General features: G+C 41.8%; 1 protein-coding gene across 8 annotated transcripts in view; it reads right to left on the bottom strand.

The window, feature by feature from the left end:
- LINGO1 (leucine rich repeat and Ig domain containing 1) overlaps positions 1–18271 on the bottom strand; it is a 282576-nt gene that overhangs the window by 20128 nt on the left and 244177 nt on the right. The window lies entirely within an intron of this gene.

The following is an 18271-nucleotide window of genomic DNA, read 5'->3' as shown; positions in this document are numbered from 1 at the left end:
CTCAGGATTCAGCAAGGAGAGCCAACCACCATCAAGAGCACTGTTGAATGGCTCTTGTTGTCAAATGCTTGTTGAGTCAGAATCTATTTTCCTGAAGTTTTCTCTGCCTATTTCTTGTCACACTACAGGGAATAACACAGAACCTTTCTGCTCTTAGGCCAATCCTTCAATTATTTAAAGGCAGCCATCACATCTGCTCAAAAAAATTTCTTTTCTCCAGACTAAATATATCCAACTTCTCCACATTTCTCCATCCAATTGAATTTCTACCTTTCTTTCCATCTAGTTTGGACATGTCTGGGCTTTTCCAAAAAGCAACACAGTATATTTAATGGCCAGATAATCTTCTCGATCATATCACAATGACTGACATGGTACAGCCAATCTCATTGTACACATATTGTACTCTGACAATAAATGTAATATAATCTTTAAAGCATCATGATGGAAATACATCCAGTGGTGGGATTCCAATTTTTTTTACTACCAGTTCTGTGGGCGTGGCTTGGTGGGTTTAGTGTGGCTTGATGGGCGTGGCAGGGGAAGGATACTGTAAAATCTCCATTCCCTCCCCACTCCTGGGTGAAGGTTATTGCAAAATTTCCATTCTTACCCCACTCCACTAGCCTGCTTTCCAGCTCTGTTCTCCTGTGCAGGGCAACCAAAGAAGACACAGCGGGGAGTCAATGGGAGGCAGAGAAGAGATGGGCTTGGCAGGGCCAGTCAGAGGTGATATTCCAAATTACTCAAAATTTCGGCTACTGGTTCTCTGAACTACTCAAAATTTCCACTACTGGTTCTCTGAACTACTCAAAATTTCCACTACTGGTTCTCTGAACTACTCAAAATTTCTGCTACCGGTTCTCTGAACTACTCAAAATTTCCGCTACTGGTTCTCTGAACTACTCAAAATTTCCGCTACTGGTTCTCTGAACTACTCAAAATTTCCACTACTGGTTCTCTGAACTACTCAAAATTTCCACTACTGGTTCTCTGAACTACTCAAAATTTCTGCTACCGGTTCTCTGAACTACTCAAAATTTCTGCTACTGGTTCTCTGAACTACTCAAAATTTCTGCTACCGGTTCTCTGAACTACTCAAAATTTCCACTACCGGTTCTGCAGAACCTGCTGGATACCACCTCCGAATACATCTTATACAGCTTATGACCACAATTGAGCTCACAATTTATGTTGCTAAGTGAGACAGCTGCTAACGTGAATTACGATCTTTTTGGCCACGGTTGTTAAAAGTGGATCACCGCAGGGGTTAAATCATGGGGGTCAACCTGGCTTCCCCACTGCTTGTTGCAAAAGGTAATCACATGACCCTGGGACATTGCAACCATCATAAATATGAGTCAGTTGCCCAGTGCCCGAATTTCGATGACATGACCATGGGCATGCTGCAATGATCACAGGTCTGAAATATAAGACACAAGTCACTTCCCCCCCCCCACAAGGGCTGTTGTAGGGAGTTTGAAAAAGTAGAATATAAAAGTAAAAGATGATTTCCACCCCCTTTCCTTCTCTCTTCTCTTCTTCGGTGTGTTGTCCCTGAAAACTGGGCTCCCATCCCTCCCTCCGCTTCTGCGAGAATTCACCTAAATCATTAAAAAAGAAAAAGAAAATGGCCCCAGGGAATATCTAGAGAAAAAGGAGGGGATGAAAGGTGGAACTGGGAAGGGACGAGTTGACAAGAATCAAGTGTGATGTTGACGATAACTATTCCGCCTCTGTGGTTATTTCCATAGACATCTCATCTCGGGCAGGTTGCTATCCGCATTATTGATTGCTCCATCCATATTTGCTGTTATTGTTCCATTCTGCGATAAAATAGATGGGAGAAAAACAGACTCTGTTTGGCCACATTTGCTTCTCTTTGTCCTTGGCACCGAATGCAACTGGTGGAAAAACAAGAGATGAGTCGTCTTTGTAGCTTTGGATTTTAAAGGCAGCTTTGCGGCAGTACGTCCGATTCGTTAATTTGGGGGAGAAATATTGCTACCATCCACAGTCTGTCCTTTTCTCCAAGCACTGCTGAAAACAGATACTTGCCTCTTGGGTTCATACGATAAGATAAACCCATGTTTAACAGATAGTCAAAGTTGGAAGGGACCTTATAGATCATCTAGTCTAAACCCTCTGCCCAAGCGGGAGACCCTACACCATTTCTGACAAATGGCAGTCCAATCTCTTCTTGAAAGTCTCAACTGATGGCGCTTCCACAACTTCCGAGGGCAACTTCTGTTCCATTGGTTGATTGTTCTCACTGTCAGAAAGTTTCTCCTTGTTTCTCTAACCTGGGCAGCTGGAAGAGGCGTGGACTGGGGAATTCTGGGAGTTGGAAGTCTGGGAGTTGAAGCCAGCCTGGGGAATTCTGGGAGTTGAAGTCCATGCATCTTCAAGTGGTCCAGGTTCAGATAACACTGATATGAAACCCTAAGCAGGTTAATCAAAAATTAGTGATTATGCTCGAAAAGGATAATGTGAACTTGCAATTAAAGTCTAATGATGATGTAATAATAGCATAACATGACATGGAAAGTTGATTCATATAATATGAATATAAATTTAAACCTAAGAGAGATAGAGTATTGATATTGTGCACAAGGAATATGTACCAACCGACACACTGTACAACTGAAAGAAGGTTTTATTTGTTGTTTTGTCTTTATGTTTGTTGTCAAAAAATTAAAAAAAAAGTTACAAAAAAATATAGTGATTACATAACTTGCTATGGTTATGGACATGGTGGCTCAGTAGCTAAGATGCTGAGCTTGTCGATCAGAAAAGTTGGCAGTTCGGCGGTTCGAATCCCTGGTCCCAACTTCTGTCAACTTAGCAGTTTGAGAGCATGTAAAAGAAATGCAAGTAGAAAAATAGGGACCCCTTTGGTGGAAAGGGAACAGTGTTCCATGCGCCTTCGTTGTTGAGTCATGCCAGCCACATGACCATGGAGATGTCTTTGGACAGCGCTGGCTCTTCGGCTTTGTAACAGAGATGAGCACTGCCTACTAGAGCCGGAAACGACTAGCATGCAGGTGTGAGGGGAACCTTTACATTTAACCTGTTAAATCCATGTTTATGCCAAATGCTGGCTTAACATAATGGTCTGAGTGTTAAGACAATGGCGAAGTTCTTCTGATAAAATGAACCACAAACCATCATCCCCAATCTTAGCCTAATCTTAGTGGTTATATAAGCTTAACCAAGCCGCTCCAGATCCTTCCAGGTGGTCTTTGACGTGTCACTGGTTGCTTAGTGCCATTCAAAGTTATGACTCCAAAACCTCCATTGTAGTTGTATGTTGAGGACTACCTTAAATCTGGCCATTTCTACAGTACGTGATAAAATTGCAAATGTGACAGATAAAAGTAAACATGTGTAATGAATATAGAAATGAAATAAGAATTTTAGATAATATTGTAAAACAAGATATGAGAATCTTTAAAGAAAAAATGAAATAAGTTATGATATGAATTGGAATTGGATAAAATAAGTGTAATGATTAGAAGAATATTTGAGAATATTTAAAGGAAAATGGAATAAGTAACAATACAATATGAAATTGAATACGAAAGATGAATATATAACTATGGTCATGTTTGTACTGAAATGTAAAAACATGGAAGCACATTGTTTACCAGAAGAGATGTTTTGTAAAATATAAAAATAAAAAAATTATTAGGAAAAAAAATCTGGCCATTTCTGAATGGGATGAATGGAGTTCAAGGCTGCCATTACTCTGAGGCAGAATGCAACAGCCTGCCGAGCCAAGGAGATATTTCCATCTTTCTTGAAGGGCTTTCAAATCTGTTTGTTTAATATATTATTTTTTTCTGGTAGTTCAAAGCCCAGGATGGGGAGAGAAGGGCTTGGAAGGTCACCCATCAACTAATCCTGGTCTGGCCTTGACAATTTTGTTCAGCTTCGGTTCTGTCGTGAATCATGTCTATTTTTCTTCTTCTTCTTTTGCAAGAAGAATAAACCGAGTCTGTGCCTATAGGATCAGCATTCAGCAGAAGAGACCAGTACGTGACAAGGATAAAAATCCTTTAATGATCATTTCTCCCCCACCCCCTCACCTTTCATCCATTGCTTTGGACGAGGTGAGCAGACCATATGGCCAAGTCGCCTTTGCTTCAAGGAATATCTGCTCTGGGTGTTTGAATGTTATTGATGGCATCTTTTAAATGCTTTCCCAACACCCTAATCAGAGTGCTCACCCCTCCTCCAGGGTTGTCTGGATTTCCAGTCAACTGTTCGCCATGGGTGGATTTCTTGGGAGAAGGTTAAATCAGTCACCGGAATCCAATATGGGCATCCAAGCACCAATAAAACAACATCTGTGGGGACCTCAGTGCTCTTGAGCTTGGTTGTTTTCATGCAGACATTTCATTACCCAACTAGGTAACATCATCAGTGCTGGAAGGGAGTGGGGGTTTGTGGAGTGGAGGAGGAGAAGGAGAAGGAGAGGAGAAGGAGGAAACGGAAGAGCAGGAGGACTGTTGGATCCTTGGTGCTCTCTGAACTTGGTTGTCTTCTTGCAGGCATTTCATTACCCAACTAGGTAACATCATCCATGTTAGAAAGGAGTGGGCTCTGGTCTCTGTTTATATACAGGTAGCTTGCTTGCAGAGGAAAATCATAAACCACAAGTTCATTTTTTCTCAATGTTTATGCCCAAAATCCATAGGAGGTTTCCAGTCATCAATAAACACAGATAGTACCTTTTTGCTAATCAAAGAAGTTAATGTATCAATTCCGCCAAGAGCTGTCAATTTCACCAACCATTCCTCCATAGTGTCAAATCTTTCCATCTCGGCACATGTAATAATCTCACTGCAGTAATTATATATTAGAAAGAGCCTGTTCAGTCCAGGGCTCTGTCTAGATAGATAGATAGATAGATAGATAGATAGATAGATAGATAGATAGATAGATAGAGAGAGAGAGATATGAATGGAATATAATAGATAGATAGTTAGATAGTTAGTTAGTTAGTTAGATAGATAGATAGATAGATAGATAGATAGATAGATAGATAGATAGATAGATAGATAGATAAAGGTAGGTGGACAGACAGACAGGCAGATATAGGTAGGTAGATAGAGATAGAGAGATAGAGATAGAGAGATGAATGGAATATGATAGATAGATAGATAGATAGATAGATAGATAGATAGATAGATAGATAGATAGATAGATAGGAGATAGAGATATAGAGATATAGAGATATAGAGATAGATAGATCGATCGATCGATAGATAGGGAGATAAACAGATAGGTGGGCAGACAGGCAGGCAGATAAGATAGATAGGTAGAGATAGATAGAGATAGAGATATGGATGAATGGAATATCTATCTATCTATCTATCTATCTATCTATCTATCTATCTATCTATCTATCTATCTATCTAGATTAGATAAATATAGATATAGATACACACACAGACACAGACACAGACACACACACCCGGATGAATGGATGAGATTTTTTAAAACACGACCTTCAGCTTGTAGCTGAATTAGCACAATCCCCAGCCTCAACTAACTCCCCCTCCCTCTTTCTGCCAACAGCGAGGGTAAATCTGGTTTTCTCTCAAAAGCCACCAGGGAAACTAATGAGGAAAACACAGCAGAGTGACCGACAATGAAAAAAGAGGAGATGAACAGAGAGAAAAGGGCCGCTGGAGAATACGAATCAGGAGGAAGAAAAAAAGAAAAAGAAAACAGACATCTTTTGCAAATATCTCTCTGCAAATGTGGCCAGATGTCTTTAAAGGTCAAATTTACAATACCCAGGAGTGCAGGCAGGGTGTGTATGTGTGTGTGTGTGTATTTATATATATGTAGGTCTTCTAGGTCTCCATTATGTCTCAGTGTGTTTTTGTGGATCAAGCCGGTGATTTTGCTTTTGCCAACGGCTTCCACAAATGCAAAATCACCGGCTTGATCCATAAAAACACACTGAGACATAATGGAGACCTAGAAGATGAACAGACCTATGGAACAGCTGTCCTGGCCTACATAAGAGGTACTACAGACAAAATCAGTAAGATACTACACAGGCATCACATCAAGACTGCCTTCAAAACAGACAGAAAAATAGCAGCCATCCTTAGAAACCCCAAAGATAAAATTGACCTGGAAAACCAAGGCATATATGAAGTCCCCTGTGCATCATGCCCAGCCACATACATTGGACAGACCAATAGTAGAATAAGTACCCGCCTGGATGAACACAAAAATGCAGTAAAAAAGCTGGAACACACTTCCTCACTAGTCCAACACATGAAAGCCACAGGTCATAGCATCAACTTCAATGGCACCAAAACCCTAGCCACTATAGAAAACCCCAGCCACAGAATTATCAGAGAAGCCATAGAGATTGAAAAAAGACCTGAAAGCATGAATAGAAGAGATGATTCCACCAGGCTGTCAATTATTTGGAAGCCTGCACTCACAAACAAAAAAATCTCCACACCACAAGCCAGGCAAACACCTGGGCACAAACAGATCCCCCCTGATACCTCCAACTCAAACACACCCCAACCAGGCACCCAGATGAAACCCAGCTTCCTAACTAATGATAGCCGTCCATTTACCCGAAGCCAAGCTGCACTAAAGGCCTCCAATAAAGTAACACAATGCTGTCAGCCAATCAAGATACAAAAAGAGCCAAAAAACAGACAGAAGATATTAGAGACACCAATCAAGCAGAACACAGCAAACTCCGAGACCAATAAACACAGACCAAGACTCCCAACCAATCAGGATGAAGAAAAAACCATTCTGGCACAGCAATAGGCTAGCCCCAAATTTAAAACTAAAACCACTGGAAAAGTCTGACTCACAGACGAACACAATACAGAAGCCTGATGATGGCAGATGAGATTCTGCCGAAACGTTGCTACAACTTTAAAAGCACAACTACAATGACGTGGGAAAATACCTGAACAAAGCTGAATACCATCAAACTTTGATTTTGTTTTTCACCCCCTTCTCTGACAAGTCATTTAAACTAAATGGAGCTAATAGGATTACTCTACGCTCATACATATAATCCTCTTCTTCTCTGGCTTTCAAATTAGGACGTGTTTAAGGCAGATTGCAGGGGTCTTCTCAAAAATTCCATTCTGGCTTTGGAGAAGCACTTGATTTAACCCCTTTTTCCCCTTTTGATTTATCAAATTGATCAAACCATGGACATTCCTGGGATTTTAAGATGGCGGGACGGTCCTGAATCTGGTCCTGGATTCCTGGTCAACTGAGTGGGGTTGACCTCTGAGTAGATCCAGGAAGGAAGGTCTCTTCATAAAGAAACCATAGAGAAAAGAGGTCCTAGATTGGATGGAACCCTAGAACCATATTCAGCCAAATATGATTACGATTTGTCTAAAGATCTTTCCAATCAACACGGGAGACTCAGGGACAGAGGATTGAGACATGGGATGTCCCAAAGGTGGTTCCACTTGTCTTTTGAAAAAGCACCTTTGAGACAACCATGATCTGGATGACTGAGAATCTCCATAGACAAGAGATAGGACAGATGTCTCCATTATCCTCCATATCTTCAGTTGCTGAACATCTAAAAAGAGTGATAATCACCATCTAGATCTCCATACCATGCATGGAAAAACACAACAGTGGACAACTGGAATTTGCCTCTTTTTCCACAATTAGCAACTGCCTGGAAAGGAAGGCCAAGAAATGCATGGAACAGTCTTGCAAGAAGTCAAACCAACATGAACATAGGTGATGGGCTCCTTGGGGCTCTCTGAGCTTGGTTGTTTTCTTGCAGATGTTTCGTTACCAAACTAGGTAACATCATCAGTGCTAGAAGGGAGTGGACTTTGCTCCTTTCTAGCACTGGTGATGTCCCCCAATTTGATAATGAAACATCTGCAAGAAAACCACCAAGCTCAGATAATACCAAGACACCACAGTCCTCCTCCTCCTCCTCCTCCTCCTCCTCTCCCTAAACCCCATTTCCTTTTAACACTGATGACTCTCCCTAGCTGGACCATAAAACGTCTGCATGAACACCACCAAGCTCAGGGGGCATCAGGGACACCACCATAGTCCAGCCCTGAGCTATAAATATTCTCTTCTAGTTGGACATCATTCAAGATTCAGACGGAAACTTCTCAAACCACATCTGGAGATGTCAAAATTGGATATATTAAAATAATAACTCCCATTGGTTTTTCTATTTTTGATCGTGTGCTTTTTAACTCAGCACCTAGTCAGCTTTATTCAGAAAGATAAAAAGAAATCATGATGAGTTTCATTTCAGGGCCTTTCTTCATTTAAGATGGCAGCTTTGAACGTCTTAACCAGCATCTGCTGGAGTCCTTTGCTCTTTACAGTTGCTCATTAACATAGTTACATTTGTAATGTGCTAATATCATTAATATTTTAACTGCTGCTCTTTGATCGTTCTTATTGATTTGCTCTATAACTTCCTTTCTCGGTTTTGTCCTTTTGTACCTTCCTATTTCTTGTTCTGTTTGCTTACTGTAAGCCACAATGATTTAACAGAAAATCAGAATATAAATATTTAAAGTAAAATAAACGAAACAGCTGAACAGGGCAAACACAAGAGAGGAGCAGTTTGTGTGCAGGGAAGAGGTTTCCACATCTAAAATGGAATGTGGGGCAGAGAGGGAGGAAAACAAGTCAGGAAATTTTAAACAATTGCAGTTCTGGAACTGAGAGCTACTCTAAATAATGCCGAGCAAAATAGAGCAATATTTATCTCCACTTTGGCAACTTGAAGCTATTGTCTCAAAAGAAGCTTTTTCAAAAGGTGACTGGACTTGTTTTTTCCTTTGAAGACATTTTGCTTCTCATCCAAGAAGCTCAGTTCTTCAGAACTAAAGAAGCTTCTTGGATGAGAAGCGAAACATCTTCAAAGAAAAACAAAAACAAAAGTCCAGTCGCCTTTTGGAGAAGCGCCTTTGGGACAACCATGACTGGATGATTGAGAATCTCCACAGGCATTGAAGCTGTCTGGACTTCAACTCCCAGGATTCCTCAGCCAGCCACCCCAGCTAAAGATATAAAAATCAATGGGAATTATGTTTTAATAAATTCAATTTTGACATCTTTGGATGTGGTTTGAGAAGTTCTAGTCCAGATCTTGGCGAACCGATATCCATGTTGGTCTAACGTGCTGTCTGGGGAATTCTGGGAGTTGAAGTCCATCGATTTTCGAGTGGTCAAGGTTGAGATACAGTACATCCAAGGGGAATTCTGGGAATTGAGGTCCACCCATTTTTGAATGGTCAAGGTTGAGATACAAAACATCCAAGGGGAATTCTGGGAGTTGAAGTCCATTCATTTTTGAATAGTCAAGGTTGAGATACATTACATCCAAGGGGAATTCTGGGAGTTGAAGTCCACCCATTTTCGAGTAGTCAAGGTTGAGATTCAGTATATCCAAGGTGGGATGCCTTTGCCCTCCCCCCTCACCAAATACTCGATATGGTTTCATGAAACCGCAACGTTTAGTTATCATTTAGAAGGCGATCAAGATCTGAATTCAATGTCATTTGCAAAGGAAATGAAATCAAATAGAGATGTTGTCCCCAGCATTGCTGAGAGATATGACTTTATATGGATTAGAGGGAAAAGATGGATGACCTTTCTGTCTCCCCCCCCGCCCCCTGCTATCAGCATGGACCAATAAGCTGCCTCAAAATGAAACTCCATCCTTCCTTGTCATTGATCTATAGGGCTTCATGTATTCTGCGGGTACTAAAGAGAGAAAGCAGTGGCTCTTCTGGCATTTATTAGCATTTATTCAATTATCCAGGTCAGGAAGGCAATTAATGTTCACCTGCCTTGTCACATCAATTGTTCATCTATCCATCCAACTTTAGAGAGTCAGACCTCACTTTGGAGACAGCTGAGCGCAAAGATGGGACTGAGGCCAACTCAGAAATGGAGGGAGGGAGAAGGAAGCTCAAATTAGGAAGGTAGTCAGGCTTCAAAAGAAGCCACTGGTCTTCACTGGTGCTTGGGATGGAGGCACCATCCCAGCTCATTTCACTGATGTTTTGCATCCTTCACTTTCTTTGTTTCGTTGTGAAATCTTGGCTTCAGCCTCCTTGCGTGAGATCTGGCAAATTCCTGGAAGGAAGACTGGATCTCAAGAAGTTTTGGGGGTGGTTGGGAAGGTACCTTTTGAGACTGAATGGGAAAAAAAAAAATTATCCCAGAGGGAAAATAGCTACTCATTCTCAAACCTATGTGCATGGTGGTGAGGGAACTCCAGAACCATTTGAACTGCAAATTCTTCCTTGGTAAAACTGCAACATCAGAATAACAGAGTTGGAAGTCTTCTAGTCCAACCCCCCCTGTACCATTTCAGACAAAGGTTTGTCCATTCTCTTCTTAAAAACCTCCAGTGATGGAGCATCTACAACTTCTGGAGATAAGTTGTTCCCCTGGTTAATAGTTCTCACCGTCAGAAAATTTCTCCTTAGTTCTAAGTTGCTTCTCTCCTTGATTAGTTTCCATCCATTGCTTCTTCTCCTGCCTTCTGGTGCATTAAAACATCTTTAAAGGCAACTCAAAAAAAGCATTTTCCTCCTCCCCCCAAGCCCCGTTTTGGGGTTCTTCTCCCCCTTTATCCAAAACAGACTGAAAGGGGAGAAATATCAACTCCAAAGAAAACTGAGGTGACAATCTTTTTCAGGACAATTTATTTACCTCTCCATCTCCTGGAGAGTGAAACCATCACAACCCCCTCCTCACTCTCCTTCCGCCTCTTCCCTCTTTTTCCTACCACACCCAGTTGTTTTGGTGGCCAAATTCGGTCCTCACACTTTTGCGACCATCACAGATCAAAATTCAAGAGTTTGGCAACCGGCACGTATTGCAGCTCCGAGATAATGCAATTACTTTTTTCCAAGTTTTTCAGCCTGCTTCGTTATCAAGAAAAGTCAATGGAGGAAAACTGGATTCGCTTAACGACTTGCAAGATTCGCTTAACAACGGCGGTGATTGCTTTAAGAACCATGGCAAAAAAAAAAGTAGTAAAATCAGGTGCCATTCACAACAACCATTTTGCTTAATAAAGGAAACTCCAGTTCCAGTTGTGTTTGTAAGGTGAGGGCTAGCTGCATTCATAGATTTAAATCCATCCTTTGTTTTCTGCAATTGAAGATGCCGTACATCAGTTTCTCCACCTGGGAGTGAGAAGTGAGCAATGCTAGGAGATTCTAGAGTTGTTTTTCTTTTGTAGCTGTGACAAGTGGCACTCGTTGAACAAGCGCCCAAAAAGAGCTGCAGCTGGAAATTTATAAATAAATTTAGTCTTTCAGAAAAGAATGATTTCTGAAGCTGGAAACCACAACCTCCTTACCACTTGAAGATTGCAATGTGCAGCTTTAGTAACATATTCTGTTGAGGGAAAAATTGTAGCACATGACGGTTAAGTTTGCCTCAATCTCTAAGCATAGTTATAAAGCTTAAAAAAACAACAGCAATCTTATTTCTTGCGGTAACGGATATCTCTAGGCCCTTAATTCTTAGCCAAGGGGAAACTTCTGCTGAAATGGGGAAAGCAAAACTTGAGGAATTGAGAACATCCCATAAAGCTAGGACAAGGGTTCTCAACCTTTCTGGCTTGTGTGGCCTGGTTCTGAATGGGTCGTGGCCCAGTACTGGATTGTTACAGCCTGGGGGTTGGGTTACCCCTGAGCTAAGACATCTGAAACTGCCTGTAAGCAGACGTAAAATGAGCTGATGTTCATGACATCTTCTGAAATATCTCCTAAATGTAGGGTGATTACAGAGAATTAGGGAGAAGCCAAGCTGAATATCTTCTAAATTCTCCTCTTGATTGGTTTCCACTCATTGCTAATCAAGGAGCGAAGCAACCTTAGAACCAAGGAGAGCTTTTCTGATGGTGAGAACATGAGTGGAACAGCTTGCCTTCAGAAGTTGTGGGCGCTCCACAATGGTTGGGATTCCAAATTGTACGCTCCTGGTTCAATCGCCCTTGCACAGCACTCAAAGATTGCTTGAGCTGTTTTTATAGCTCAGCTGAGGCGCGGCAATTGCCGTGCGAATCAGCTAAGCTAAAAATCAATGGAATAACGAATGGGAAAGAGCAGGGGATGGTGGGAGGGGCTGACCAGAGGCCATATTTGCCACTTCTTTGAACTGGACAAAATTTCTGCTACCTGTTCTGACCCAGGCTTCGTCAAACGTACTGAAACGCAAGCTTGTTTTGAAAAGCAAAACCTATTTTAATGCAACGCTGGGAACTATTTTCACTTCCAGCCAGAACTAATTATACACCATGTCCCAAGATAAGCCCATGCTTGTCAGTGCTGGGGAATGCTGCTAAAAACAGAAGTCTCCAAAGTAATTATAACAGATCCTGTCCGAAGTATCAGAAAAAAACAACCAGAGTACAGAGCTTCAAGAAGGACTTGGAATCTAATTGAACTACTTTGCTTCCTGCAAAGTGTTCATCATCTTGCCCTGACTTTTATTCCTTATGGGAGGGGCAATCACCTCCCAGCTTTATGCCCCTTCTGCTTCAGTTGTTCTAGCCTTCTAGCAGCTCTGTGCACATGCACACTGGGAACAGGCCCCCCGGGGTCCTCTGCCTCGCTGCTGCCAGACTCTGAAGGCAGCACCCCACTCCCAGATGGTCCTGGCCCCATCCCTGCATTGGGCGCAGGACCCTCGTCCAAGTCCTCGCCAGACTCCCTGACTGGTCCCCTTTTCGTCCTCACTGTCCAATACCTCTGCCGACTGCACCAGCTGCTGGTGAACCACAACACTACCAGTACACCAGAACTGGTCTGAACCAGCTGAATACCACCCCTGGTGCTCCAACCCTGGAGGGTTTTAAGAAGAAATTGAACAGCCAGAATGGTATAAGGGCTCCAGCCTTGGGCAGGAGGTTGGACTAGAAGGCCTCCAAGATCCCTTCCAACTCTCCAACATTCTGTTCTTCTACTTTGTTTCTCAGGTTAAGTAATGTTTCAGTTGGATATTTATTTATTTTAGCTCATGTAACAGCTCCTGCCTATTTCTCTCAAGGTCATCTCTCAGATTCTCTGCAGTGATGGAGTCTGGGATTCAACTAGTGTGACCCTTCATACATTGCTGTGACAATCTTCTCCACTTTGAAGTCCCCAGAGGTGGTAGTTTCTGCCAACCAGTCCACAGGACCACAGAAGTGGGGAAAGATGTTTTGGAATAGTGATTCTTAAATTGTTTAACCCCATTACACCTCTTCTTGGTCTTGTATCATGGCATTACCCTCAAACACACACACGCGCACACACACACAAAAACAAGGGTTTCAGCAGCGGCAGTGCCAACCTGGATCCTTACTTGGCTCACCAACCAACAATCGCAAATTGTTGCCTTAACCCCAGGATCTGCCCAAATTACTGCTTTGTTTAAGAGTTACTGCTTTAGAAGATGCAAGATATATTACGAGCTGAAGAACACCATAGTACTATTGAAAAAGAAAATGTAATTATGCACAAGAGATAAATATGTATAAGACTGATGCTACAGTATTGTTAATGTTATGATTAATTTTTTTTTGTTTTTAAAAGAAGTAAAAGAACAACAAAGTTTATAAAAAAAAGAAAGCAAAAGAAAATGTATTTTTGAGACCTTCCAACCCAATCCAGCAAACCCATCTAGAAATGTCTTCATTCCATATTGACGGACTACTATCTATGTTGCCTTGAACTCCTGAAAAAAAAAAAAGGATGTGTATCAAACAAACAAACAAACAAAAAACCCACTGCCTTATGCTATAAAGGCACTAGTCCTCATGTTTCCTTGGATTCACTGCTGGGTTTTTATATCCTCCACATTTAAGTTTTCCCTTTGATACAATACAAACATTCAGTTAATCAAACTGGCCTCCCCTTCCTGGATTGATTAATTTTAGAATTGGAAGCAATAATCTTGCTGAATGCAGGAATATTTGCAACCTGCCATCTACACAGCAGCTCCAATAAATGGTAGCCCCCACCCTCTGTTTACCTACTTAGAAGAAAGGGCAGCCTACTAACCGGAGTAGCTTGCCTTTAGCTTTAGAACATTGGGCTACAGGCAAAACCCACGGCATTTAGAATGTCTGCTCCTCCAACCCTTCTCTGCATCTCTTCCATATGCAGTTAGGAAAACAACATCACATTGGGAAAATAATCCTTTAGATGGGGGGCAAATGTGGAAGGGGGGGAGAGGGTTGAAGGTCAGAAGATGGTGGCAGCTGCAACAGGGCAGTCCCAGCCATTCTCTTTTGTGATGTCCCTCTTTGCAGAAGTCCCAGGGTGTGAATTTTGTTGCCAGACTCTTTTGCTAGCTGCGGTGTAATCCGAGTCCTGAACAAGAGAGAGGGAGAGCTGGTAACAAATCCCAGTAATATGGCTCTAAGTGAAATGAAAGCATAACGATACGTCAATTTCCATGTTGTAGTACAAGCCTGACACGCTACAAGGTGCGACCAAGGTTAATATTCAGGGGTTAGTCAAGAACGCCCAAAAGCAAGGCATTTAACATGGTTTCCCAGGGCAAATAAACCCTACTGAATGATGATTGAACACAGATTGCTTTGGTTCTGTTTCTCTTCCATAACTACTCAGATAGAAGGCCCAACGCCTGTTTTTAAACAAGCCACACTCTGATGTCCATCTTTAAGAGGCACTAGATTGAAATCTTTTGTGCAAAATAGACCCTTGAGTTGATACCCTGCCTTGTTTCAAATAACTACGGTTTCCTTACAGCTGACTATCTCTGACACCCCATCTATCTCAGAACGTTCATTGTTTAAAAGAGGAAAATATCCTGATCTCAAGACAGCAAAAGAGCAGGCCGGTTTGTGAAACCCTGATTTCATGTTAGATCCCGAATCGAGGGTCTTACTAAAGAAACAAGAGTTTTCCCTTAGTTTAGAAAATAATTGCTTTAAATATTGAAATATCAGCAGTTGGGTGTGTGTGTGTGTGTGGAACCAAGCACACAACCAAAATAGGCTGCATTGCAATTGTTGGCATTATTTTACACAGCTCAACTCTCACATGTGGCATTTTGGTGCTGTTATCTTTTGGTTAGACAGAGCTCCTAGGATGAATTTGGAAGCTAAGCAGGAACAGGCCTGGTTATTATCTGAATGGAAGATGCTTAGGAAAATCCTCAGGGCTAAGATAGACCAGAAAATCCAACCAATCAATCAATCCAATCAATCAACCAATCAATCTTCTATCCTAGAAGAAGACAATGGAAAACTATGGCTGTATTATTTCTACAAAGGATTAAAAAAAGCTTCCATAGCTTGCAGGACTGCTGAGGGGGCAGTTACGAGAGGAATGTTTATTTACTATTTATTACTTAATCAAACAATCAGTCACATTTTGAACACCACCCATTTCCCAAGAACTCCAGCCCATCTGCAACAATCACAGGCATCAACATATACAAGCCATGTTTCCTCCAGTTCTTTGTCAAGCCATCCTGAAACTGGGCATTGGCCCCTGAGTGAGTCACGCTCATAATCCCACCACCGCCTCTGGATTCCTGTTGGCAGCCAATGTTGGACCAGTCCAAATTCTCTCTCTCTCTCTCTTCTGTCACAGCCTCTCCATCTTCCTACCATTCTTGTGTGAACAGTCATCAAAGCTTTATTCACGCTGAAAGGCTTTGCCAGTAGTTGTGTACACATGGTGTGGTGAGTCAAACTACTTTTTAAAGCATAGTTTTGGTCATCGTACATAATCGGGTAGATAGTATCACTCACACATAGATACACCATGATGTTTTCTTAAATTGATGGCCCTTGTACACTGTGTTGTCTCTTGAAGCTAAGCTAAAGGCATTTCCATACTTGGCTTTCATAATCACTTGAGGAAGATCATCTGAAGCTCATGAGTAACTTGCACTAAGCCAGGATTTGGGGCACTAAGTAAGCCCCAATGAGGTGGGCCCCTACAGCATAGTAATAGCCAGAAACCATAGCTGGTCAAACATAAGTGGCTGGACTTTCACAAGGTGCTAAAACAAACCATGGTTTAGAAAGGAGAAGGCCAAGTTCAATGCATAGTTTGAGCCCATGGCTGAACTGACTCTGGAGCCATCAACCAAGTAGGATTCTGCCCAACTGGTTGAAAGATCAAGAGAGGGCCTGCTCAGAGTCTCCTGCTTCATATGAAGGAAACGAGATGTGGACAGGAAGTCAGGGCCTTCTTAGTGTTGGCTCCCACAGAATGGAATATGCTGCCTCAAAGTTGTGTCTGATTCTGACCTCCCTGAATAGAAGGCTGTTAAAACTCTTTTATTCCAGTGAACTAACTTGTAGGACTTTATGGAAAGCCATTTGGTCATATTATTGTGGATTATTTTATATTATGGAATATTTTGCTTTTTCATATCTATCTCTATATCCATCCATCCATCCATCCATCCATCCATCCATCCATCCATCCATCCATCCATCCATCCATCCACATACTCCCAGGAACCTTTTTTGTGTGGTTTATAAACATTATTAAAGAACAAAAGTTGATGGGGCTGGTTTGTCCCAACTCTTTGTCCACGTCTCTTACAAGTATGCTACACAATCCAACTGATGATGATTGGGGTGTTGCTTGGTTTTGACACTAGAATCAACCAAGGATACTTTGAAATTTCCTTGAAAACCTTTTACCTAAAGATACTTAAACTAGCCTCACCAATCAAGCCACATCTACAAATCATGGACTACAGCTTCCATCAGTGTCAGTAGGTTAGGGACAATGAAGCCTATGGTCCAGAAATCATGGTCTACACTTTCCAGCGATCCTATACCACATTAGAGGCAATGGAATCTGTAATATATTACATGCAGGGATGAAGGAAGCTTCTTTAGCTTCTCTCCCAAAGTGTTGGATTTCATCTGGACTTCTTTCGAGAAGCCAAATACTCAAAGCAAATCTTTAATCTGCCAGAAAGAAAACCCACATGCTTCAAAGAGTGACATATGATTCAAGACCAGGGGCTATTATCTTTGAAACCACAACTGGATCATATCCAGCAAGGCTTGATCAAAGAGCTCCAATTTGTAGGTTGTGGTCCATCCTTAACACCAGGTATTTATAGTAGAGAAAGGAACCAATAGGGCTGAGGGACACTTCTCAGTGGCTTTCACACTTCCCTGATCTGGGCCTATCACAGAAGGGGAGAGATCAGTGTTTAGAGCAGTGTTTCTCAACCTTGGCTACTTGAAGATGGGTGGACTTCGACTCCCAGAATGCATGTTGGCTGGAGAATTCTGGGAGTTGAAGTCCACCCACCTTAAAGTGGCCAAGGATGAGAAACACTGCTCTAAATGGTTTGGAATTGTGCCAATGAACACAAAAGATGGAGGTAAGCATTGGGGAAAAAAAGGATGGGTCAAGAAATAAGTTGAAACAAGAAACCCTAACATGGCCTAAGAAGGATGAGCATGCTTGGAGATAATGGAATCATCAATGTTTGGAAGTGGGCTGGTTTTTTAAAGGAAATGATGAAGTATGGCTGGCTGGCATTTGGACCAGAACTGTTCCATATTGTGACCTTCTGTCTCATGTCCCTACAAGAACATCTGGAGAATCTTTCATTTGTCCAGAAGCTCTTTTGCAGAATTCTTGCCCAATCTGAGGCATCTCTACCTTCAACTCTGATGATGTTACCTAGTTTGGGTCATGAAACATCTGCAAGAAAACAACCAAGCTCAGAGAGCACCAAGGTCCCTTCAGCCTCAACTGTCTCCCATCTGCCGGTCCAAAGTCAAGTTGTTCTCCATTGTTTTCTGATGTTCTTCATGCTTCAGTTCCTGTTTGGACTGGGTTTTTCCAGGTGTAGCTTGTCTCTTTCCTATCTAAGTTTTCCATGGGCTCTGTGGTTGGATTTGCACAATTCACTTAATCTGGCCCCTAAATTCACCCTTTTCCTGGGTTTTCTCAGCACAATGAACCACAAACAAACCCAACAATCTGGGTTCGGACAAGAAGCTAAGACTCTAACCAAGGTAAGCATGAACCAAGCTTCCTATGGCTTACAAAACCAGCTGCGTTTTTGCTAAGTTACTGAAGCATGGCTGATCACAGCCCATTGTCATCTTTAGTCTTGTGGTGCATTATTTCTGTTGGATGCATCAAATGTTTTCTTAATTAAAAAGCCGAATACATTTCCTAGGACAACAAAAACAAAACAAGAACCCAAATTTTATATGCATTTGCTTCCTGCTAGATCAGCACTGCTA

Source organism: Notechis scutatus, chromosome 11 (assembly GCF_049901735.1).
Source record: "Notechis scutatus isolate UNSWTSFEM ecotype Mainland chromosome 11, rNotScu1.2, whole genome shotgun sequence".
NCBI classification, from domain to species: domain Eukaryota; kingdom Metazoa; phylum Chordata; class Lepidosauria; order Squamata; family Elapidae; genus Notechis; species Notechis scutatus.
Note: the sequence above shows the minus strand (reverse complement) of the source record. Positions and strands in the feature narration are given on the sequence as shown.